At 37.4% G+C, this 26,989-nt stretch overlaps 1 long non-coding RNA gene across 1 annotated transcript in view; it reads right to left on the bottom strand.

Annotated features, from left to right (window-relative positions):
* Positions 1-26,989, bottom strand: part of LOC118615047 — a 204,969-nt gene that overhangs the window by 55,229 nt on the left and 122,751 nt on the right. The window contains exon 3 of the long non-coding RNA XR_004956313.1: positions 3,715-3,804. This is a non-coding gene — a long non-coding RNA (uncharacterized LOC118615047). The remainder of the gene's footprint in view (positions 1-3,714; positions 3,805-26,989) is intronic.

A 26,989-nucleotide genomic window follows, 5' to 3' on the forward strand; every position in this document is an offset into this window, starting at 1 on the left:
TTAGCTTACAGAACTGTGAGGCATTGCTTAGTCTAGAAATACTTATTCCCCACTACTGAGGCAAGAGTCTTCTATGTACTCTACCCAATGACCATGACTCCTGAGGCTTTTTCATCTGGATGGTTAGCACAGGCTCTCTTCTTGGTCCTGTGTGAATACTGGGCACTGTTATTCTAAACCTTTTAGTGCTTTTTTACCCAGCCTCACATAGTTTCCTCACACAACATGCTTGTGAATTCTCTGCTGAATACTCAAAGGAGAGTTCTTTCTCCAGAGTTCTCCAGGGTTCTCTCTCTGCAGTTTTCTATCCTACCAACTTTAGCTGCCTTGGCCTTTTCTATTCAGAGAGTCTGCCAGTTTGTGTCTAGATTCTTCCCCCTTGTGCCAAAGCCTGAAACTCTCTGACTGCAGTAAGCTCAGGAAAACCTAGCACTCATCTTATTTGTTTTCTACTACCCACAGGTCACTGTCTTTTGTTGCCTCATGTCCAATGTCTTGAAAACTGTTGTTTCATACATTTTATCTATTTTAATTATTTTTAGGTAGAGTAAATTCTGTCTTTGTCACTTTATTTTGGACAAAAACAGAAATCCTGATCTGAATCTTTTTAAATATTTGATGTCTCCATATAATATGCTCAATTGTTCCTCTACCTTCTTGACTATATAAAATAGTTATGATAACTTTTCATGTACTTATATACTAATTCTATTATCTGTATTATTTCTGCATTTCCTATTGACTGATTTTTCTCCCTTTTAGGTATAGTATTTTTCTGCTTTTTTGTATACCTAGTAATTTTTTAAATTGAATACCAGACATTTTGAATTTTATTTTGCCAAGTCCTGATCATTTTGGTATTCTTATAAATATTCTTGAGATTTTCTCTGGGATATAGTTAAGTTCTTTAAAAATAGTGTGATATTTTTAAGGTTTTATTTTAAGATTTGATAAGCAAGAGCAGAGCAACATTTAGTTGATGGTTAATTATACTCCACTACTGAGGCAATACCCCTCTGAATTCTCTACTTCCTGTTCCATGAATTATGATTTTTTTTCCCCTACTGGGCTGGTGAAAACACAAGTCATTCATGGTCTTGACTGAGCTCTAGTGAGTGCTTCCTCTAATCTAGTCATTCTCAACTGAAGGCAATCTCCACCTCACCTCACCCTGCTACCTCAGGGAATATCTGGTAATATCTGAAAACAGTTTTAGTTTTTACGACTTGGGGAAGGGTGCTACTGGCATCTAATGATTAGAGACTAGGGATGCTGCTAAACATCCTACAATATACATGGCAACCCTCCCCACAACAAATGATCTGGACTAAAACTTCAATAGTACCAAGGCTGAAAAACTCTACTCAAATCCTTTCAGGTAATTTTCCCTAAGTGTTGGGACAGAAAAAAAAAACAGAAAACAATAACAACAACAACAACAACAACAACAACAGAAAAGAAAACAAAGAAATCTAGAATGCATAAAATATCTCAAAATATAAAGACAAAAATATAATAGGAAACAAAAAATATTATATTTTTGTATATCAAAAAGCAGAGCATACAATATAAAACTCATAAACCTATATGGACCCAATAGCATGTTCTCAAACTATATAATACAATCACTAACAGATCTATGGAGGGAATTAGATAAATTGAAAATTGTGGTAGAAGAACTGATGGATTTTAATACAGTGCCCTCAAAAGTTGATGCTAGATTAAGAAGTCAAAAAAGTAATTAGATTATATAAATAATCATTTAAAAGCTTACTTTATTAGATATATTGAGATCTTTTTACATTACAAAGAATATAATTTCTTTTCCAAGTGGGCAGCCCATATACCACAGCACAGCATCTTTGGCCATCTCCATCTGAATTTCATATTTAACATTTACATCAATGAACCATGTACCAGGCTTCAAAATAAGTTCAATAAATTCCAAATATTTAGTGTCATACACACCAATAGCAAAAAAAGTTTTTCGAAATCAATAATGGAGGTATAATATACAAAATTCCATATCACCTCAACCATCACTTCCTCTACTATTTTCAGGATCCACAGACTAAGAGAGAAAAGAATTTTCAAAAATTGAGAAGTAAAAACAGTGTGATTTCTTTTAGAGCGCAAAGAATTCACATGTTCCCTTCCTGAGCTGCACTGCAGTTTGTCTCATGTTGAGTTGTATATGTTCACCTGTTTTCTGCTTGCATACAAGTGTTTTTGGTCCAGAAAACATCTATCTATTATGATTCAATATATTTCTGTTTGAATCACATGCACTTCTCTCCTCTGACCTCACATACTACATGGTAGACTCTCTGTCCCTCTAAGAGACATCGCATTTTGTAGAAGCCTGAATCTAGAAGTTTTCATGTTCCAATATGTCTGGTCCCCTCCTTGTCCACCGTGTGCCTGTTTTCCTCAGTGCACCCATAAAGGCTGGCATGTAAGGCAGACCTGGCTCAGAGACCACCTGACAGTCTGCAGAGTGGTGACCAACTAATATTGAAACTGTAAAAACCTAAAACCTATAATTATAGATATGATGACCATATAATTTATCAGTCAAGCCAAGACACTTTCAGTTTAGATGTCAGGATTGCAGAAATAATCCAGGAGATTTCTAAAAAACGGGAAACATTTCCAGTCACTCTAGTTAAAGAGAAATGGTGGCTGAAAAGCCTCTGTGCAGCATTTGATTGCTCCTTACAGATCTTTTTGCAAACTTGAAAGAAATGTCCTTGTTAATTTTTTTCATAATTTGATAATTTAAACAAGAATGGACTAAAATTACAAATTTCCAGACCTGACTAAATTTATTGAGATTTTCTCAGAAGATTTTGATTAAATGGAAATATGATCTCTCTGAATCTGATTTTCAAGACCTTTAGTCACCATGTTAAGAAACAGGATGATGTTACTGATGAAAAACTTTAGGAAAGAAGTTTTTTATTTGGATCAATAATTAGTGCCAAGATAACATTGGAGGGACACAGAAACAAAGGATATGTCTCCTCTCTCAAAGAGACCTTCAAACAATGATTGAGATGATCTTGTACATTGTGGGCTCAAATATGTTTATTTGGCTCATAAGAAAGAAGAAAGAAAGAATTGCCTCATTGACCAGTATACCCAAAGGTTTCAAGAATGAGAAAGTTGCCTGTCATATCAGTTTCACAGGCTGAAGGGAGACCTCCATAATCGACTAGTTCACCGAGACCTAAACTCTGATGATAAAAACTAGGAGGCTTCAAGGATTCTAGGAAATGTTCATATCATATACTAGCCTCAGCCATGCTCAACTTTTTGTTCCCTGCATCCAGCTGGCAGTGTTACACTCTCTGAGCCTCACTCTTCCACCTCAGAGTGTCAAGTTTCCCACCATGCACTGAACTTTACAGCTCATTCCACCATAATATCTCCTATATCTGAAGTTGTTGCCTCCAACAAAGATGCCTTCAAAGTGGGCATCCACATCCCACTATGCAATATCTTTGGCCACCTTCACCTGAAGTTTATGTGCAGACATAGTTACTGACAGTCCCAATGGTGAGGATAATGTCCCCACAGGAACTGTAGGAAATGAAAAGATGTTTCTTCCATTGATCCAAATTTTACCTACAAACATGGCTTACGAATGCACAAGAATGCAGCTGAAGAATGTCAAGTCTGAGCTTCCACCCAGACTAGAGTATCCAAACTCACCCCCTCCAAGGTGGTGGTGCTGTCGAAAGAACTACAACTTCATATTTCCAAGAAAGAAGATCCCCAGGAGGTAGCCATTTTTGCCGCTACCTGTAAACCAGAAAACAAACAAACAAGCAAACAAATAGATTCATGGATTCATTCAGGGTTGATATAAGCTCAGGATTTGAAAACTTCATCACCGCCTTATAGACCTAAACATCAAACACAAGTTTTTATTTTTGTAAATATTTATTTAATAAGACCAAAAAGTCAATTATTTTTTCAATAATTTTTAAAACTGTGGAATTTAATGATAATCAGAATCAATTTTCCAGATTGTTTTATGAGTAGCCTAGGCAATGGTAACCTTTTTTTTCCTTATATTTTTTAATTTTAGGTTTATTAGGAATTATTTATATTTCAGGTGGCCAAAGAACAAACCAAATGTTCTAAGTATGAAATTTTTTTCAATTATAAAATAAAGCCTTCAATTAAAAAATCCCATATATCTGAAAACTAAAATATATGGTATCAAATAGCTCTTGAGGTTAAAGAATATTAGAAGTAAAAATAAGAAATATTTAGAATGAAGTCAAAAAAATATAATATGCCAATATTTATGTCACACAGCCGGAAAAGCATTTATAAGTATATAGGTTGAGATATTCTATCAGTAAAAACAAAACAACTTTAAAAAACATGAGCTAAGCTTTTAACTCAATAAGTTGGGGGGAAAAGCAACAGAACATGTATTCTAAGAAACTCAAAGGCAGCAAATAAAAGATAGGTACATAAATCAATAAAATAGACAAGAAAAGAAGGATGAAGGAAGATATACTTAACAAAACTAAATCTGATTCTTTGAAAAAAATTTACCAGATTAATCCTTTAGCAAGACTCAGCAAGGCAAGAAGATGAGGATATAAATATCAAATATTGACTTTAAAAGAATAACTACAGATAAAAAAATTCTTAAATCTACAAAATAATATTACAAATAACTATCTATTAAGTAATTTGATATCTAGACAAAATAAGTACACTCTAGGAAAAAAATAAAAGTGATAAAATGCCAAAACTGGTACAAAAAGAAATAGAATACTTGACTAGACTATTAAGCATAAAGAAGTTAAAATAACGAGGAACTTAAAGACCTCTCCAGTAGGGGTAAACAAACAAACAAATAACAACAACAACAACAACAACAAAAACTCCAGGCTCACAAAGCTTTATTGGTCATTTCCACCAAACTTTCAAGAAACAGATAATTCCTGTCTTACACAAATTGTCCTAGAAAACAGAAAAACTGAGGAAACTGTCTAGATTATTTTACAAGACTAGTGTCAAGTTGATTCTCAAACAAAATTAATTTGGTGCCATAATCACAGTTAGCATTTTGATAGAGCTTACTATGTGCCTGGTATTCTAAGTGTTTTCCATATTTTAACTCATTTATTCCTCAATATGAGTTATCAGTTAAGTATCATAAATATTAATCCCATTTTATAGATGGTAAAAATGAAGCCAGAAAGTATTACTGCTTCCTCAGATCATATGGCTAGTAAGCAGCTAATTTGACATCGAAATCGTAATAGCCTAGGTCCAAGTCCGCATTCTTAAGAACTATGCCGATTAATTTGGCCTCTAATTTTCTTCTCCTGAAGAAAATTAGAGGCCAAATTAATTCCACAGAAGCAAAACTATTAGCTAACAATATCTAATAGTGTATATAAAACAAAATACATCATGATCAGGTAAGCTTTATTCCAAGAATGCAAAGATGGTTCGATAACAAAAAATATTTCCAAGAAAATGCCATGCATTTCCTTGAGAAATTAGAAAAATCCTAGGTACAGCAAAAAACATAAAGTTCATCATTTATTTAAGACAAAAACTCTTAGCAAACTAGGGACTGAAGGGAACTTCATTAATATGAAAAATATTATATCTGAAAAAACTCACCATATATATTTTTCTTATTAGAGAAAATTTAAGAACATAAACAAGATGAAGACTTTTTACCATTTACCATTTACTAGATCATAGCCACTGCAGTGAAAAAAGAAATAACAGATGTGAGGTCTATAAGGAAAGAAATAATCAATACTTGAAAATACTGTGATCTTCTAAATAGAAGTAAAAAAAAAAAGAAAAGAATGGAATCATCAAGCTATCAGAATAATTATAAGTTCAATGAGGTTACTAAATACAAAGTAAACATATTAAATATAAATAGTACTTTTCTTCCCCGGGACTTGCTAAACAGAAAATATTATCAAATATAAGAAACCATTCAAAATAACAAGGAAAATCATAATTATCTAAGAATTAACAAGTATACAAAGGCTTCTATGAGGTATTTTCAATTTGTATTTTGAGGGGCATAAAGGAGGAGAAAACTCATGATCTTAGATAGTAATTCTTTATATCATAAAAGTATCAAATTAAACAAAATTAACCTAAAATTTAATCTCAAACTATATTTCAGTTAGGTCTTTAAGGGACTCAATATATTTTAAAATTTATATGGAAGAAAAATGGCTATATTTAATTAAGTCACATTTGAAAAAGTTGAGTAGAGAATAGAGGCTTGCTTTCCAGATATCAAGATTTATACAAAACCATGATGATAAAATCAATACACGACAAGAATAAATAAACCAACGGAGGATAGTAGACAGTTCTGAAACAGCTCCATGAATTTAAGGTAACCTGATATATAATAAAGGTAAAACTACACAGCAATATAGAAAAGCCTGATTCTTTATATAGATGGTATTAGAAGTAATTAGCCTAGTACATAAAGAATAACTAAAATCTAGACCCCTACTTCACACCATATACAATAGTAAGTGCAGATAGACTAACGATATAGATGAGAAAGGTATACTGATGAGGCATGATGTTGATACAAAATAATATGGAAGGATATTTGTACACCCAGGGTGGGTATAAACATCTAAAACAAAATTCTGAAAGCTTATCAATAAGGTAGAAAAAAATATTTTTATTACACAAAAATTATGGACATCCTTAATCATGTAAACAGACATATGACAGAAGAAAAAAGAAAATACTTTCATTGTCTAAAAACAGGAAACTATTACGTAAAATTATAGGATATACAAAGAATTCTTAAAATCAACAATGAAAGGGCAGGAAATCTAGCCAGGAAATGAAACAAAGATATGAACTGGTGATATGCAGAAGAGGAATTCCAACAGGTTAGCAAGCATATGAAAATATGCTCAAACTCATCTGTATTTACAGAAATGCATATTTCAACAACAATGAGGAATATGAAAGAGGGGACATCATTACAGATGCCATGGGCATTAAGAGGATAATAAAGGAATACCAGAAACAACTCTAGGCCCATAAATTTGACAACCTAGATGAAATGGACCTATTTCTTGAAAGAGATAATGTACCAAACTCATGCAAGATTATGTCATTATACATTAGTCCAAACCAATTGAATGTCTAACACCCAAAATTAACCTTAACATAAACTATAGACTGAGGATGGTTATAATGTGTCAGTGCAGGTTCATCAACTGGAACTAATGTACCAGTCTAATGGGGGATATTGATAATACGGGAGACTATATTTGTGTGGGGGCAGGGAGAAATATGGGGAATCTCTGTGCCTTCACTTTATTTTTGGTGTGAACCTTAAACTGTTCTAAAAATTAAAGTCTTAATTTAAAAAGATAATCAATAAAATGACAAAAAAAATTTAGAAAGCTGGCTAGTACCAAGCAATAGAAAGGATGTAGCAATACAGGACACCTCCTACGATGGTGGTGGGAATGTTGACGAATACAACCATTCTCATGTACGATCTGGCAGTATTTCGATTAGATGTACATATATCCTTTGGCCCAGCCATTCTACTTCTGGGTTGATATCTCATAAAAAATTTACACAAGTAGATAAGGGAATACATTCAAGGATATTTCACTGAGTTATTTATAAAAGTGGTGAGTTGGAGGCGATCTAACTGTCCATCGCCTCAAAAAAAAGATGAGTAAAATATATTGAATGTATATTATGGAATACTAAACATTATTTACAAGCTACAAACTATACACAAACAACAGTATAAAAACACAGTATGAGTTGAAAGTAAGAGAAAACCTTGCGAGGATCATCGTTGATGATGTTCCATGAATTGAGGAGTACAATCAACGCTTTCCACCAGAGGGCCTAAATAGTCAAGTGTAGATTTAAAAACATGTGTTTATGATATTTATATATGGTTGATATGTTTATATGTATGAAACACCTATATTTTATATGTATTTTTAACATCTATACAATTGAATATTATGCAGCCAATTAGTAAGCTACTCATTAGGTGTTGATAATCTCCAAGATGTACTAAGTAGAATATGCAAGATGTAAAATGAAACATATAGTATGCTACTTGTCCATTATACATAGGTACATGTGTATGTGTACAATACATACTTATAAATATATGTGTATCTATTGAGTGAGGGTGAGAGAAAGGAAAGAAAAATAGGAAACTGGTACCCGTTTTTGTCTCTGGGATGGGAAATTGTGTGACTAAAGGACAGGGATCAGACACAGACTTACCTTTAACTCTGCCTTTTTATAGTATTTTGAATTTTATACTGTTTGCATATGTTTCTTAATCAAAATAATTACAAAAATAAAATAAAACTAATGTATGTGCATATGCTGAGACAAAATACTTCATATGCCTACATGTCTTTCCTTCCAGACTGAGACACGAGGTCAGTTATATTCATCTTTGTATCTCTTAAAATAGTTCCTGCCACATAATAAGTACTCAATGAATGGTGAAGGAAGAAAGGAAGGAAGGGAGGGGGAGAAAGATAAAAGAAAGAAGGAAATAAAAATGTGGTGGGTGAGAAATGGATAGTTATTAATTTTTCTATAACTTTCATATTTTCAAAATTAATATTAAAATTTTTTAAAACATTACTCTGGTGACAGTGTGGAGTTTGGGCCTCAATGGGGAAGCAAGCTGATAGTTTGGAGGCTATTTTAATAGTCCAGAGTCTGAATGGCCTAACTTGAATATTGCCAAAGAGCCAAAGGCTCTTGTCTGTTTTCTATGACACTCGCTTGATGTTGCCCCCTGCACCACTGAGAATTATGAGCCCTAAGGCAGAGGGGATATAGAGAGCTGGCCAGGTGCCATCAGAAGCAACAGTAGAGTAAATGATAAGTTGAGACTCCCACGGTTACTTCTTCCTCTTTTTCAGTCAAAGCTTGATTTGCTCTGATTACCTTCCAGGCATAAGGAAAGGTAAACTGAATATAGCTCAGGATTACCAGCTGCCCAACATCCATGCAATCTAACAATGGCCTCTCCCATCTGTCCCTCTGTGGTCCCCAGCTTGTTCTTAATAGATTCCAGCCTTTAAATATCCATTTGACCTCCCGATCCTCCAAGTCTTATCCTTTCCATTCTTAACCCTCAGTTCCATCTTCACTTTCTAGTTGCTCTCCAAGGCTTCACCTGTTTGAGTACCTTTTATGTGTTAAATATTGGACTCTGTTGCTGGGCTCCAGTGAATGTTGGTTAAAACACAAAAGGTTAAGCAGAAAGCAACTGTATTGATTAAACATCCATTTTCCTACCTTTTGTTTTTGTAAGAGCCCTTGATGCTGTCCCTGATTGACAGCCCCACCTGCACACCTCTGGCCCCAGATTCCCCTCAGTAATGTCACTGAGAGCTACAGAGCACCTCACCCACTCCACACAAGCCACAGATCCTTCATGTACAGCTTTCAAAAAAAGAAATGGAGCCTTTCTCTCTTTTCCTTTCTTTCACCATCATTCTGTAGACATATTTTATTTCCAGAAGTCCCTCTTGAGTGAAGAAAAGTAAAATAGGGAAAAGAGGAGAAAGTTTTCAGCACTGACCCCTCCCTTTTATTCTAATTTCTTCAGCTAGCAAGCTTTGAATATGCTATCAAGAAGGTGACAACCTTGTTACATTAGCTTTTCCTTCTCGCTTCTCACAGTGTGAATGACCTAAAGAATCCTTCCTGCAAGACTAACAAAATTACACCCATTAACAAGCTCAACATGAGAAACACGGTATGATGGTGTTTTGCCCTGTTGTTGGTTCATGATAATGACTACATCAGCTGGCTTTGAGTCTTCCCTGCTCTTCCCTAAAAGTATAATATTGCAAATAATAGGGCATCACATTGCCATTAGAGAAGAGGATAAGCCTTTCAAGTACAGAAGCCAAATGTCCAGTTAGTAATATGTATCCAACAATAAATTAGGTCAAACAACTCCAAAAATTCATCTCCTTCCCCCCAAAGCTCTATTTACACAATCGAGTGAAGCCTATTCATAGGAATACAGTCATAAGGATGATCACTAACGTTGGCAGGACTAGGGTGAGCAATGATAAAAAGCACTGTTTTAGCAACTTGAACCACTATGCGGCTCCTTCACTGGGTTCCACCCCTATCCCTACCTCTGCAAGTTCACTGTTAGACCTTTGCAGGGAGGAAGTCCTACTTGGATCAGATTCTGCGTTAGTATCACTATGATTTTAACGAGATGAAAGCTGTGGGACAAAGAAATGAGATGGAAGCCAAAATGCCTGCTTCTCTTCTCCTACACTTATCAAGACCCAATCCTTCAATAGCAACTAACTCAAAGGCCCAGGAATGTGATGGAGCCACCTTTCCTTAGCTTGCAACGGCTGACAATTAAATATTCAGGGATTTTGCAAGGCAGTTGCTAATCACTGCTATTATTAAAAATTTAAATTATGTAAATTTATAATTAAATAAGTATTAAAAACAAAGGTAACTATTAGAAACTTATCATTTCTTAATTATCTTACTACATTACTATGCCCTTTTCCATCATTATATATGCCCTTGTAGTTATTTACATCTACTGGTTCTATACAGTTGAAATGCCATATAGGAGTATGCTACTGTGCATCTATTTCATGTTCAGTGACAGCACGCTGATAGTTTGAAATCAGCCATGGTACAAGTCATTACAGCACAGAAAGTGGCAAATACTACAAAATCAGGTCTGGATTTATTGTTCTGTTGATTGTCTAGATCAGTGATCTGTGACTCAATGGACAAAACCAGCCCTTAGCTGATATTTGTAATGCTCACAAATTAAAAGCAGTTTTAACATTTTTTAAAGGTTATAAAAGAAGGGAGAAGAAGAGAAGGAGGAAAACAAATAGAGATTCTCTTTCCTTTAAAAGGCCAGAATGTAAATATTTTGGCTTTGTGGGCTATATGGTCTCTGTTAGAACTGCTCTGTTTTGTCATTGTAGCACAATAGCAGGCACTGGGTGTGGCTACGCATCTGTAAGATTTTTATTTAGAAGAGTAGATGGTGAATCGAATTTGAATCACAAGCCTCAGTTCGCCAACCCCTGATCTAAAGTTACAGAAGCATTCTGAGAGAATCAATTGGCTGTATGGAATTGACAATAAGGGTATTTTATATTTTATTATAATTTGTAAATTTGTGCTACACATCTTTTATATCCATAAAATTTATAATAAATACTACATGTACACATACATTTTTATTGGCAACCTTGTTGTAAAACACTTGCCAGGATACCACAGCTCACAACCCACTTCTTTCGCAAAATCTGTAATCCATGCTACTCTTTCCCTTCTCAATAAAACTTTGCTGAGTGCTCACCACATACCAGACACAAGGGATAAAAGAATTAGAAAGATGAAGCTGGTGTTCTCCAAGAGCTCACAATCCAGTGTGAGAGGCCAAGAAACAACAGATAAACGGCAGAGGACAGTACAACAAATGCAGAAACACAAACAATGCAAGTGCCGTTCAGCAGAGAGAATTAGAAAACCAACGTTCACTGTTGCAGGTGATTCCATAGAGAGAAGCAAACTTAATCGACACAACAACCCAGTAAAGTACATGTTATTGTCGCCATATTATGTATGGGCAAACTGAGATGCAGAGACTTAGTTAATATGCTGATTAGAGCAGAACTAAGATTCAAAGTCAGGGCTGGTTTGATATCAAAGTCCTTGTTCTTTCACTCCACTCTCAATTAATCCCTTGTTTATTAAAAAATAGGGTAATCATATTCATACCTTGATTCATTGCAAGATCTCTCTCCCATATTCTTTTCTTAAGAGGTTCCCCCTCTCTCTAGTATTTTTGCCACATGAGTTTATTATTTCCCCAAAAGTCAAAAAGTAAATGTTAATTAAAAGTTTTAAAAGAACGTGTGTCAATGCAGTTCTAATGTGGTAACAGTAGGGAGTTGAACTGTACCAAATTAAAAAGCACTGGCATTAATTAACATAACGCATGCAGGTGTTCTCTCTTTATGATGACAGTAACTCCTTGAGAACAGAAATCAACCATTCTTTCTACAGCGTCTAACAGAGGGCTGGGCATACAGGAGAAGCCGTGTCAAAGCATTTAAGTGATTGAGGAGCATGTGGTAGAACTGCAGTCAAGTCCAAGCACACTCACATGTGTATCACTCATGGATATTTCAGCAGGTTATCTGTAGAGAGACAGGGAAGTCCAAAAAGCTAAACTACCTGTATCCTGATCTTAGTTCCAGCAGGAGTCTGGTTGATGAAAAGTTGATACATTTATCAGTTCAGAGATCTAAAGAAAATCAAGATTTTCTTAAATATATAGAGAAGATTTTCACAATCTCTCTTGGAAATTTCTTCTAGAGAACACGTTCTAAAATTTTTGTGTAATCAGTCACCTAAGGAGCTCGTTAAAAGTATCTTTTCCCAGTTCATTCCTAGATGATCTGATTTAGTAGGTCTCCAACCAGAACTGCACGCCTGGTTAAGAATCTTCTAGAGTTTCCCCATTTTTATGATGAATAATTTTTTCCATTGTGCCTAACAAATTGATGTACTACAGATCCACATACACAGATCCACATTTCATATTCTGCAATTTTGAAATCCAAGAGCTCTGAAATATAAATCTCTATATAAGTCATCTAGCAGCAAAACCTGTTGTGAACTGAACTCATTTGGGAGCAAAACCTGACCTGAACTCTCTAGAAACTTTTAAAAATATTCATTTAACTTTGTGTGGACATGCATATGTTTTGCCACAGATGACTACAGGATGCCACTCCAGACCACCTGGGGGTGTCCAAAAATATAAAATATATGCTCCATTTTCTTTCCCCAAATCATAAACATTTGACATATGAAGTATATTGATTCCAAGTGTTTCAGATAGATGATTATAGACCTAAATGAAACCCCTTGTATGAATGAATCCCCTCCACAAGTGTGGGAATTTAAGGGGATTAAGGAAGCAAAATTCACCAACATTTATCCTTTGAGCTGTCTCAGTTTTCTCAAGGTGCTTTATCTTCAGAAAGCAAGAGACAGAAATACAACAAATCCCAGTGAGCACAAGCTTCCTGGCCACCTATCTCTGAAAGTCCTGTCATATCCAGAACTGTACTCAAACACCCTATTACTCTAGTTCAGGTAAGACCAACATTTCATCGTTTTTGATGCTTGGTACATTTATTGCATGAAAACAGTCAAGGCCACATTGTAAGACCATGGGTATTTTAAAAGTTTACATTAGTCTACACCCTTATTATCCAATCCTTTTCCCCAGGTCAGACTACTTAAGAATACTGAGAAAGTGAGTGGATAATAGAGTTGGGTTCCAGGGACTGAGGTATAATCAAGCCAGCAGCTTGATTCTCAGAAAAAAAAATTAAACAAGAAGGGCATGAGGGTCAAACCAAGGAAAGACGCTAGATAGCAGGTGTGGAGTAAATGAAAACTAATTACCATAACCTTCAAAGTCCTGCCTTACCTTGTCCATGCCTCCCTCTGCAATTTTTTGTCCCTTTATATCTTAACTCAATCACTCTTTACTCAGTTCACTGAAAAAAAAACCTGCTTTTTCTTTCCCTTTTGTATATGCTGTTCTTTCTGCATGAACTACTCTTCGTACCCTGTTTTCCCTTCATCTTGAGACCTCTACCATGGTTCCTCACCCCTAGTCAGAGTTATCTGTCTTCCATTGACCAGTATTGTCTCTACCAGAGCCCATAACCACTGCATTTTAATTGGTAACTTGTCTTCACATCCCACCAGCTTATGGCTACCATGAGGCTAGAACTATACCTGCCTTTCAATATCTTGTTACCAGTGCTTAGCACAAAGTCTGGAAGTGACTCAATGTTCAAGAAGTGTGTGATAAATGAATGAATACACAAATGAATGAAAAGGAGGCAAGGAAAAAGGCAGGAAGGCAGGGAGTGGTCCAGAAATGTTTATGGGACCTGAATTGGTATATGGGAACCCTCTTTGCAGAGTGGGTTTTAGATGGTGAGTGGTAGGTTCAGTAAGACAAAGAGGTCAGGTTGAGCAGAAACCCAGATTCTGTCTCTCTTCTTTGTTCTCTTTCCTCTTGTCTTTCAGAGCCTTCAAAAAAATATTCATTATCTTTTATGTTTATTTTCTGCCTCTTTCCAGAAAGTAAGTTCCATGGGAGTAGGACCCATATATTTACTGCCTTGCATTTTATTTTCAGCCCCTAGAGTCATGCCTGGAACAGTCATACCCAGTAAATATTTATTGAATGACTGACTGACTGAATGAATGAATGGATCTATGACATTCAACCTCTCAGGTTTCAGAGAATCTGTGTTTTCACATCTTTTAAGCTCCTCCAAACAGCTGGTGTCCCAAGCCTCCTCATGAGTAAACAGGAAATTATTAATTGAAAGGATGGAATGAAATCCTATCAGAATTTTTTCAATCTGTCACAAAGGAATCTATCCACTTATCCCAGACAACTTCTTTTGAGAAATTACTAAACTTTATTAAACCCTAAAAAATTCTCTCCTAACATTTTACTATATTCTAGTTGATGCTCTGAAAAACATAATCCCATTCTCTTGGCCCCTCTCACTCCTACCCTCATTCCATCTTTCATCCCACAGGGTCCCAAGAAAGATTTCTCCAGAACAGAAAACCAGATACCAATATCTTCATAAACTTTTCTATAATCATGAAAAGCTTCTTGGAAAAGGATAGGAGAAAAAGGGAAGTGGTCTTCTATGAACCCAATTTAAAAGAAAATTAGATGTCCTTCCACCTGAAAAATCAAAGGGCTTCGAGGAAATGTCTTTCCTCAGCAAAGATTTGTCTCAGGAAAAAAGGAACTGGTGAACAGAACAGCAGCACATTTGTATCATGATCACTATAGGTCCTAATGAAAATGGGAAGCTAAAACAATTTCCTCTGAAAACAAAGAACTCATAATTCATATTCCACTCGCCCAAGTCTCTAGATTCCAAATTCTCTTTACTTTCCCCAATTAAAAACAAATATGTGAACAACCAAAAGAAAATGTTTTTTAAAGGACTCAGCTTCAAAAGAATAATGAAATCCCCAGAAGCTAATGCATATAATTCCAGAAACAGGGTGGCGTGAAAGGAGGTCTTTCAACATAATTTTAGTAGAAATGGACTCAAATATTTCACATAGCCTTTATATTTGAGAAGGATGGGAGCGACCTCTGAATACCCCCACCTCATAAGCCTATCTCATATACTTTGCCAAATTTTCTTCATCTACAAAATGGGTATTTTAAGATCCACATCACTGATTTCTTATAAGAACTTTGAAAAATGTATATAAGAGCCATATTAATATAAAGTTCTGGGCAGTCCTTACAGTTCACACACTTGATTGAAATTGATGCCCTGACAAAATTACAAGTAAATACAGAGCAATGGCCTCTAGATTCATTCATAAAAAGTAGAATATCAAATGTTAAATCTATGAATGCCCCAAGTCCACCTCATGGTTTTCTCTATCCCTCCGGCCCACCCTTACTAAAAATAAACCATATTGTACATGTTCATCTGGACAAAAGGAGCTATCCTAACATGAGGAAATCTTGAGGCTGATTAATCAAGAACTTATGGATTAATCAAGAACTTATGACCTGGAAATGTTTTCAATGACCAAACTGTCACAATCTCAAAGAAGAAAAAGTCCAGAGAAGAGAAAAATGTATGGAGAATGAACTAGAAAAGGGAAAGGTAAGCCAAATGAAATCTAAAAAGATTTCATGATTGTCCATCTTTTTATGAGCACAAAGAGCTGGACCTTTGCAATATTAAAGTTATAATAACGATACCATTTTTTCTATAGTAGATTCTTCAAGGACTATGGAGATGAAGGAATTTGCACACAAATTATAATGTCCATAATTCAGAGTGACAAATTTTATAGATATGGATGCATATTTATTAATAAATATTGCTTGGTCAAAATAACATGCTGGGGGAAATTATAAACAATTATCCATTTTAAAGAATCTTATTTTAAATACTCAAAACATTCTAAATAAATGAACAGACTTAATTCCAGTTGAGTATCTCCATCACCTTCAGCTAGTCAACCAAGCAAAGACATGTTTAACAGTGGAGAGCTTGTATTTAAGTCCTAGCTACTCTCCTTATTGTCTCCATGACTTTTGGCAAGATATACAACTTCTCTGGTCCTGAATTTCTACAACTGTAAAATGAGGGTAACATTAACATTTACTTCACAGTACTGTTGTGAACAGCAAATGAAGCAATATAATGGTTCCAAAATGCTAGTATGTGACAAATATTTTACAGTCTACAGCAAAAGAGGAGAATGATATATGAATTTTTGATAAAGCTATTTATTCAATAGCATGCCTATTCTTTATTTGGATATTATACCTTTCCTACTTTCGTGGTATTAAAATTATCTTTCTATTATTAAAGAGCTGGCAAAGGTCCGGTTTTAGTAAATAGCTACTGTTTTGGTTTTGTTCTGTTTTGTTATTTTCCTCACAGCTAGCGATTCAATGTTATTTCTGCTAATAACTTCTGAACTGTTACTGATCTTTGAAATCCAAAAGTCAAAGTACCACTAAGGGGTCCCTGCATGGCCTAAGCTATGGTCACCCAAAGAAACAGGTATGGTTGAAAACAAGAAGAGACCACAAGAAGATAGCTTATTTGCTTGAAGAACTAAGGAAATTCAGAAGGGGGGGGGGGACTATTGAAAGATAAGAAATAGTCCATCAGGCACATCAGTTAATGAACAAATGTTGGAGTCAAAAGATGATTCCAAAGTTGGCATGTTTCTGTCCCTTGAATTTACCTTTTCTGCAATAATGCCTATGATGGTTAGATTTTATGCATCAGCTTGAGTGGGTTAAGGGATGCCCAGCTAGCTGGTAAAACTTTATTTCTGGATGTGTCTGTGAGGGTATCTAAAAAGATTAGTATGTGAATCCAGAGATTGAATAAAGAACAACCTCACATGGGATGCAGGTGGGCCACATTCAATCCGCTGAGAGCCCTAATAGAACAAAATGGTGTAGGGAGGGCGGAGTCACTCTCTTTGCTGGAGTTGGAACATTCCTCTCCTGCCCGCAGACATCTGGGCTCCTGGTTCTCGGGCATTTTGACTTGGACTGGGGCTTACATTGTTGGCTCTCCTGGTTCTCAGGCCCTTCAATTTGGACTGGAGCTACACCACTGGCTTTCTTGGGCCTCTGGTTTACAGATGGCAGATCCTGAAACTTAGCCAATCTCTCATAATAAACTTGTCTGTCTGTTGGTGTGCTTGTCTGTCCATCTGTCTGTCCATCCATCCATCCATCCATCCATCCATCCATCCATCCATCCATCCATCCATTCTATTGGTTCTATGTCTCTGGAGAACCATATCTAGAATAAGGCCTTGCTAGGACTTTCAAGAGGATTATAGTAAAACTAAAAGTACAGTTTTCACTAATGTTTGTAAATCACTGGGGTAGGGGCAAGGTAGTACTCCTTTGGGGCTTGAGGAATGAAGTTTGACACAAGACAGGGAGAGGGTTTCTTCCTACTCGGGTAGTCTTACTAGAGAGGTACCAGACAGCAAGGTCACTACAAGTAGGCAGTGTCAGTGGTGAGCAGAAACACTGGTAACTTTGGGAGCCCAGCAAGGCCAGGCACTCAATATTAGCTCCCTTGATGGCAGGCACCAGTAGCCATGGCAACAGAAAGGCACCATCACAATTCTTCTTTTCAGGCCACAGACCTGACCAAAATAAACCAAATCTAGAGAGAAGAAAAATGGCAAACAGTAGCTATGAAGATGTATTTCTGAGGACCTATGAAAGAGCCCCTAGGAAATCCCGAAAATACAAGAGAAGCAGGAGACCGTTGCAGCAAGCAGTAGGGGATACAGCAGGGAGAGGCAGGGTCAGTTCCTGAAAAGTACCATTGGTTACTGTTAGGTGCTCTGAGGTAAGCCATCCTTAGTCCAATGTCTCGAGCTGTGTGACTGGCCAAGTCCCTGAACATTTCAAAGCCCCAATTTCCTCATCTAGAAAATGGGGTAACAACAGATACTAATAACTAGTTCACAAAATAATTTTAAAAATTAAACAGGATGATAGATTTGAAAGTGTTTCTAAAATGCTAAAGTGCTATATAAATCTTAGTTTTAATATTTAACAATGGACTATTATATAACATTCAGTATTGGGACCCTCTTAGGATTTAACCTATAGCATATCCTCTCCAGAAATCATAGCTGAAAGTATGTCTCCAAGGAAAAAGAATGAGGAGGGAATGATCTAACTTGATTATAAAGTGGGAGGGAGGGGAAAAACCACCCAGTTATACCCAGAGGAACAATAAGGCATCTGTGTAGGGCGGAATTGCAAAGGAAGGAAAGAAATATGCTATGTATATCATGGTTATATAGATATTATTTATTCCCTATAAAATCTGTAAGGGAGAGATTATCACTCCTGTTTTACAGATAAGGCAAATGAAACTCAGAGATGTTAAATGGCATACCCAAGACCAGACAGCAAATACAAGACAAGACTGACATTTTTAACCCAGATGTTTCTGGAACTAAAGTCAGACAGTATTTTCTTTTCTTTTTCTTCTTTCTCTTTTTTGATTATACAAAGAATCCACAATCATAGCAATCACGACCCAAACGACAAGTCACAAGGAATGTTGCACCAAGGCAAGGCCATGCCTCCTGAATTTTGCAAACCCAACTCAAATCTTTCTGCATACCAAGTAGCCAGCTTTGGCTCCCCCATACAAGGTTCTTCCAGATATGCTTGTACTTGAACACTTTCTTAAAAATGGTCTTTGGGTGGTAAGTCATTTTAGTTGTTTGCATGTATCCTGAAAGCACTAAAGCGAGATTATTCAGATAAAAAATAAATCCCTTCACTATGTGTAAACATAAGGCATGTAGCCTACATGGGAAAAACTTAAATTCAAAGCACATGAGCTGCGAGAGAATGAAGCAGGCAGTGAGTGAGGACGGGAACCCTACGCAAGGAAAACCACAAGCTTGCGGCTTTCTGCTCTAGAATGCCGTCATGCCGATGGGATGATGTGGGGCTGTGATCCTGGTGGGGAGACAGTGTATGATACTCAGCTCTTTGTGAAATGGCGTATGCAGGGAAGCACATATGGTAGTAATAGGAAAGATACAATTCCCCTTGGCTGCTTTTCAAGCTTCACTATTTAGATAATTTGGGGACTTTTTTTTTTTTTTTTTTAACTTTGAGAAGTTCTCCCAGGACTGGACTGATTATAAGATGAGGATACGTCTTAAACTCTGCCAAAGAGAAAACTTGGCTGAATTAGATGTTTTATTTTTTAAGTTGTGTGCACTTTTGCTAGGGACAGATCTGCTTCCCCCCAATCAACCCTCACTTTTCAGAAAACAAATTCAGATGCTGCCTTGAAAGAATTTAAATCTTTCCTTCACAGGATGAAGAACCTTCAATGTTCTTCTCAGATAAAACCCTCAGTGCTCATTGTCAATATGCCAAACCAAATGTTGAAGACAATCTCATTTCTGCAAACTACAGTGCCCTGAAATGATGGGGTAACTTTCTTCCAATTAGTTAAAACCTTAAGCAGTTCATTTATTGTCTGCAGTTGATTAAACTGTGTCTTATTGCTATGGTCCGTAGGTTCATGCTTAAGGACAAATAATAACCAAAAGGAAGAACCTACAACTTGTTTTTATCAAAGCCAAAAAGGCTCTAGAAAAAAGTAAACCTAAAATATGACTTAAATGAAACCAAGCCACACCAAAGAGGCTTTGGGAACACAGAGGAGAGAGGATGGAAGACAAAAAGAGGCTTACATACGAGTGACTTGTGATCTCAGGAAGCTTACCAGTCACCAAATCTCTTAACCACATCTGTAAAATAGGAATAAAAATAACTCTCTCCTGAGGATGATGTATAAATGAAATGACCATTGTGCAAGTTCCTGGCTCCATTCCAGGTGCAAAGTAATGCTCAATTATTGCTGGTTTCATTCCTTCTTTTTTTCTTATCTGTCTCACAGGGTTAATGTGAAGATTGAATGAGCTCACTGGAGATAAACTGGAGTGCCATTACATGTGGGGTGTTAAAGTAAAAAGAAAAGAATTGAAAGAAAAAGGGACCACCCCAGAGAGTCCTCCAGGGTCCAGATCTGGGTAAGACCCAGACCTCTGTGACAGACTCTAATTGCTGGCAGTCTCTTCAAAGAGAGAAAGAAGCTAGACTCATATCCTTATATACAGCCTTATCAGAGAACTCGAGGGAAATAAATGGAAAGAATGCCCAAAGCATAGGCCATGCCACTCACTAATTTAACAAATATTTACTAAATAGTTATCATGTGCCAGACGCTGTTCTAGATGATGTAAATAAATCAGTGAACAAATAATAAGGTTTCCACCCAAGTTGAACTTACATTTTAGTGAGGAAAGACAGACAAAATATTCAATGAGTACAATAAATACTATGATAGATGATGAAGAAAAACAAAGTAGAAAAGAATTAGAAAAGTTGGGTTTTGTGAATTTTAAATAGGGTGATCAGGGACATTCTCACAGAAGATGTAAAGCTCTGAAAGGAACTGAGTCATAAGCATATTAGAGATCCAGGAAGAGCCTGCAGAGACCCTAAGGCAAGAGAATGCCTGTTAAGTCCAAGGAATAGCAAGGCACCCAATGTAACTGGAGTAGAGAGATCAAAGGAAACATTACGAGGAAGTAAGTTTAACTGGGAGCTAGATTACAGATGATATTGTGGACCATCATAATGGCTTTCACTTGGTAAGGAGTGGAAAATCTTTGGAGGGCTTTGAGCAGAGGAGTGAGATCATCTGACTTACACTTTAACTGGATCACACTGGTTGCTGTTTTTAGGATGGCAAGAATAGAAGCAAGAAGATAAGCTGGGAGTCCATTGCAATTTGCCACTGATAAAAAAGCTGAAGCACAGAGGAATGATTTATTTGCCCAATATTACAAAAGAGTCTGTGGAGGAATTAGTGAAAACCTGCCTATGGTATAATTGTCTGAGTTGATTTCATCACCTAATAATTCACCATCATGCAAAAACTATTGGAGAGAGGGAGGGACCTCTGAACAAAAGTCTATCATTTAATAACTAGATTCCTGTTTGTCCCTGAGATATCATATCTTTGTTATCTACAAGTAGATAAAATATTTAACCTTCTAGAACTTTTGAAATAGATATACCTTTGTAAGAGTAGAAATTTACCCTCTAGTTTTGGCTCTCAAGCACTGTATAATGTTTTTCATACATCAAAGTATTATAACTAAAAAGAGAAGAAAAAAGAAATCCCCTCTGATGATGGGGCAATCTGATCTGTTTTCCAATTGACTAAGTTTTCAAATATAAAACCAGAGAATGGAGGAGCCCAATTCATCACTGGTGGAAATAAAGTTTACACAGCCTGAATTGTTGGAGGGATACAAGGTGAGAGGAATCCTAGTTTAGAGAAAGTAAATCTTAGAGATGGAATGACTTTTTCCAATTTGAAAGATCTCAGGAACAATCAAAATGCGGATGCATTAAGGAACTCACTTAATGGTTGGAAAGAACTTGGGAGCAGAGAACAGTCACTGTTGGGAAATTGTTCTGGCAGAAAGTGCCTAGGGGGAAAAGAGATTCAATAATGAAGATTTCTCTGTTTGAGAAAGCAAGTGAGTTTTACCAATCAGGAGCATGGGGGCTGCTTTGAGGGAGTCCAATCTGAACCTGATGGTAGGGCTGGAGAAACTGGGAGAGACAAAAAAAAAATAAAACTTGTTTCCTCTATGACTAGGAGAGCCTTCAGGGAGAGCTCTCTTTTGTGGCTGAGGTTATACCATGCCAGTAGAGGACTGTGAAGTTAAATAGAGCTGACAGTTAAAGTCTGATATTTTTATCAAGCTGAATTGAAACACCTCGATTCCCTGTTCATACCCAGAATTCCTTTATCATTTTTAGACTATCTGTGACTGACAAAGCAGGTACAGTAGTTTTCTTTCTATGGAAAAAAGATACCAATAAGAGTAATGTATAAGTTTCAGTGACCTAAGGGCAATGATGGCTAAATTATAAAATCTTTGATGGAGGCAGAGGTAGAGGTGATGGGGGGACGTTACCAACAATGAAAAGGAATAAGTAAAATAGAGAAAAGTAAAAAGAGTAGATACTTTAACATCTATAGTTTGACTCTATGGGTTGGGAACCTAGATTGGGAGTTTTGTGACCTTAGATAAATCACTAAACTCCTCTGAATCAATTTCTTCAACTGTAGATAGGTAATAATAACTTAAAGAAGGGTAGTAATTATGATTCACATAGCACATAGATCATGCTCAATAAATCTTCAGTTCCTTCTTTCACCTTAGTACATATACATATAGGGATTTGACCATAATATAGTCAAAGATTAAAATTACAAAATACAAATGACTATGTAATTTCGTTAATCACCAAAGCTGATTTTATTAGCAATAACTTAACCTTGGGTCCCCTATTAATTCGTCTTTAAATGAACCACAAAATTTCTCACAGTTCATTAATTCAATAAACACTTATTGAATTTGCACTACAGGCCATGTATCACATGAAATGCTATGAGAGATAAAAAGAACAGTGTTGTTCCTGGCTTCTTCTTTTTATAAGCTCACAGCCTATAAGCATATAAACAAATAATCACTGCATGATGATAATGATTATCATAGACGATTACACTATGAGAGTTCAGAAGAAGGAATAAGTAATTCTACCTAGGGAAAAATACTACCCAATTTTTACTGAGTCCTTACTATGTACCAAACCATATTTTAAACACTTCACATGTGCCATCTCATCAAGCATAACAATGGTATGAAATATTTACTATGAGTATTTCTATTTTGCATATCAGAAAACTGAGGCACAGGAAAGTCAAATCTCTTGTCCAAGGTCACAGCTAACAAGAGATTGAGCCAGGATTTGAATCCAGGCATTCTGGCTTTGGAACCCATATTGCAAACACTATTGTATACTGAGGATGTTGAGAAGGTGACATTGGAACCAGGACTTGGAGGGAAAGCAGTTTGCAAACTAGAAAAGAGGGTCATGAGAGTTATTGTAGAGGAAACAGGATGAACCAGCCCAGTGTCTAAAGATGATTGAGCAGTATATGTCACCAAATTGGGGGGGGGGGGGGGATGAACCAAAAACTGAGAGGAGCCAAGACTCATAAATTTACCTGTAAAAATAGCCTCGCTAATATTTCCTCCCAACTATTCTATTAAAATTGAGTTCCTTTAAGTGGCCTTCCTTGTGTCCCCAAATCCAATCCTCTGCCTTCTTTTCGGGTCCTCTTTAATTTCACATCTCGTCATTTATTGGTTCATTAGAACAAATGTCTTGTGAGGGATAATCATGAAAATACCCACCTTGGATAAATAAGCTGCTTCAAAATACCAGCAGTGATGTTATTTGGATGACCACCTAACATTGGCCATTTAACCCACTTTCCATTTACCCCAAGAATACTCACCAAGTGGCACTTGGCAGCTACATACAGTGTTTACCCCAAGCTAACTCATGGATTACAGTCCTAACCTTACCCCCAAAGTTTGACACAAAATATCTCGCTTTTATTATTACTTTCACATCACTCTAGTATATCAATAGTCTTTTAGAAACAAATGACATCATTCTATTTATAGCCTTCTGTTTTTAGTAGTGGTATCTCCATTTATTAAATGTAGTAATTCTTGACTGCTGAAAATGTCAAATCCTAGAAAACATAGCTACACATGATGTCAACACTGCTCTCGAACAGTTGTTAGCCAAAGATTGATTTGATGAATCTGATTTATGTATATATTTTTGTTACATTAGGATTAGAGACAAGATCTATTCAGAAATAACTCCAAGAACAGTTCTAAAATTTTATTTTCACATTGAAATCCAGGAGGACTTGCTTCGGCCTCAAAGGGCGTGTTTATGTAAAATCAAATTAATGCTGGCAGCGAGCTGCACTTTTTTTTTTTTCTAAATGGGAAGTAGGTTAAAAATGATCCCAAGTATTTGGCCATATGTTTAAGAGGCCCACATCTTTGCCATATCAGAAGAGGATACAGTATAATTTCTTAATTATCTCAAAGGAAAACTATTACCCAATTTTCCCTGCATTTTATGAGGGGTAGAAGCAAGAAGCAAATAAAAGAGATGGAAACCCTGAATTCCAGGAGATCCCTCGAGAGGAATCTTCAAGAAAGCAAGTAGCAGCTCCTTCCCAGGGTGTTTCCACCAGGCAATATTTGCCCTTGTTAAATCTCTTCCAACAAAGACTGTGGACGGGAATGCAGGGGGTGAGTAACATGACATGAGGCATGTTGGCTAATTCACATGCCTCAATAGCACCCCAAATGGCCCAATATCACTCTTTGCTCATGTGATAATAAAGCTGAGAACATCATTCTGGAAAACAACCATGAATAATATGAACCACTTAACTAAAACAACTTGCTTTCAAAGGAAGAGCAGGAATTAAGGGAGCAACTCAAGAGATAATCGACATGGGGAGAAGAGTTTTTGTTTCAGAGTAGATAAAACTTGCATTTGTTGTATAAGCTAAGGAGGACACTAGTGAAGAAAATGTAAAGACACGTAACAGGAAAAGGGGTCAAGATGGTGGGCTGGGTAGAAAAGGGGTTTGCCTCCTCTCAGGACCACATTAAAATTACAACAAAAATGTAAAACAATCAACTTGGAGAACCACCTGAAGTCTAACCGATCAGAACACATACATCTGAAGATATATATTTAAAAAAAGCCAAGTCAAGACAGGTAGGAGGGGCAGAGGCACAAAACGAGCTGGTCCCATACACTGTGGCAATTGAGCCCCAGGAGGGATGCTGTGGCTGCAGAGCCCCCCCCCCCGAAGAAATGAGGGGTTCTAGCCCCACACGGGGTCTCCCCAGCTCAGAGTTCCAGTACTGGAAAGAGGAGTTCCCACAATATCTGACTGTAAAAATCAGAGGGGATTTTCACTTCCATCCAGGTGAGATGGAAGGAACCTGAAAACCAAATGTCCCTTGTAAAGGGCCCGCACACAGACTCACTCACTCTCAGACACTTACGGAGGATTAACAGCACGGGAGGCACAAGAGACAGAAGGGGCAAAACTGAGTTGCATGGTGCTGGGGTGAGGGATGCAGGGACAGCTGCCATCATTCTTTTGTTGAGGACCCTCCTGGGGCTAACTACAGAGAGGTGCCATCTTGCCTGTACTGAACCTTCCCCTCGCACAACCAATTCTGAAGCTGCATTGGCCCAGTGAGATCAGGCCTCCCTACCTCTCCTTGAGACCCCACCTCCTCCAACCCACAAACTGCCCAAGATGGCCAGTTGCTGGGCAGCCACCCCTGCCCTGCCCCTTCCTAGAGCTACTCATTCCCTACCACAGGTAACAGACTCAGCTTGTGCAGCCTGCGCATTCTGTGGAGACATTTGGTGGCAGGCCACTAGTGCCAGCATAAGCTGCCATTTCTCTTGGGAGGATCGCGGGGATATGCATTCAATGCAGATGGCAGCTGGCCTTCCTATGATCTGTGACTTTTGTGGGAGTCCGTGGACCCAGAACTGGCAGCAATTCTGATGGGATCAGGTCACTCCACCCAGAATCTTCCTGAGACCCACGCCACCAACAAATTGCCTGTGGCCAACCCCACTCTGTGCTTTCCTTGAACCATGAATTTGACAGCAAACAACAGCACTCAGCTTGTACAGCTCGCATATGACCCATGCATCCTGGGAGAGAGACTTCTGGTGGCAGATCACAAACCCTGCTCTGAGCTTCAGTATTTCTTGAATAGATCTTGAGTGTCCGGAGGTCCAAGGTGGACCTCAGCTTGCAGCGTTGTCTCTCTCACTTGCCTTTAGATCCAGCATAGGCAGCAACCATCCGCGCGGATTGCTTCGTTGCTTCCACTAGGTAGCCCCAAGCAATGAAAAGCAGCAGCCGACCTTGGCCTACTGGGGAGCCCCTCCAAAGGGGCCACAGAACAACACACCTAGAGGCTGGTGCCAGACCATGACAGAGCAACACCTGACTAGCCCCCTAAGTGGTACACCCAAAGGGTGGTCTCAACAGGTACACAAGCCTGCTGGGGTGAATCCCACTCTGGGTGGTCAGCCCCAACACAGCAACTCATACCCTGTGGGCGTGGCCTAGCCCCACAGTAGGTCAGCCCAAGAGTCAATCCCATCCACTGACATGTTAACAACAATAAAGGCTAGCCACAACAGTCTGAGAACGAACACACACAACCGCACAAGGACATGCCCAGAGCCCCCAACACAGGTGATCAGGGAGACTGTGCCACTGAGCCACACAGAACACCTACTACGTAAGGCCATCTAGCCAAGGCTGGGAGACATGACAAATCTTAACACACAGAAACAAACACAGAGTCAACCAAAATGAGAAAACAAAGAAATGTGCCTCAAATGAAACAACAGAAGAAAACTCCAGAAAATTGGTACAGCCACTACGGAAAACAGTTTGAGGGGTTTCTCTAAAAATGAAAAATAGAACTATGTTTTGAACCAGCAATTGCTCTTTTTGGGTATTTATCCAAAGAAAACCAAAACACTAATTTGTAAAGATTTGTGCACCCCTATGTTCACAGCAGCACTACTCACAACAGCCAAGATATAGAAATGACCTAAATGCCCATCAACAGATGACTGGATATGGAAGTTAGAGTTCATATAAACAATGGAATATTACTCAGCCATAAAATAAATGAAATCCTACCATTTGCAATGACATGGACAGACCTAGAGGTTATTACGCTGAGTGAAATAAGTCAGACAGAGAAAGATAAATACCATATGATTTCGCTTATGTGCAGAATCTAAGAAACAAAAGGAACA

Source organism: Rousettus aegyptiacus, unplaced genomic scaffold (genome assembly GCF_014176215.1).
Source record: "Rousettus aegyptiacus isolate mRouAeg1 unplaced genomic scaffold, mRouAeg1.p scaffold_m13_p_3, whole genome shotgun sequence".
Classification (NCBI taxonomy): domain Eukaryota; kingdom Metazoa; phylum Chordata; class Mammalia; order Chiroptera; family Pteropodidae; genus Rousettus; species Rousettus aegyptiacus.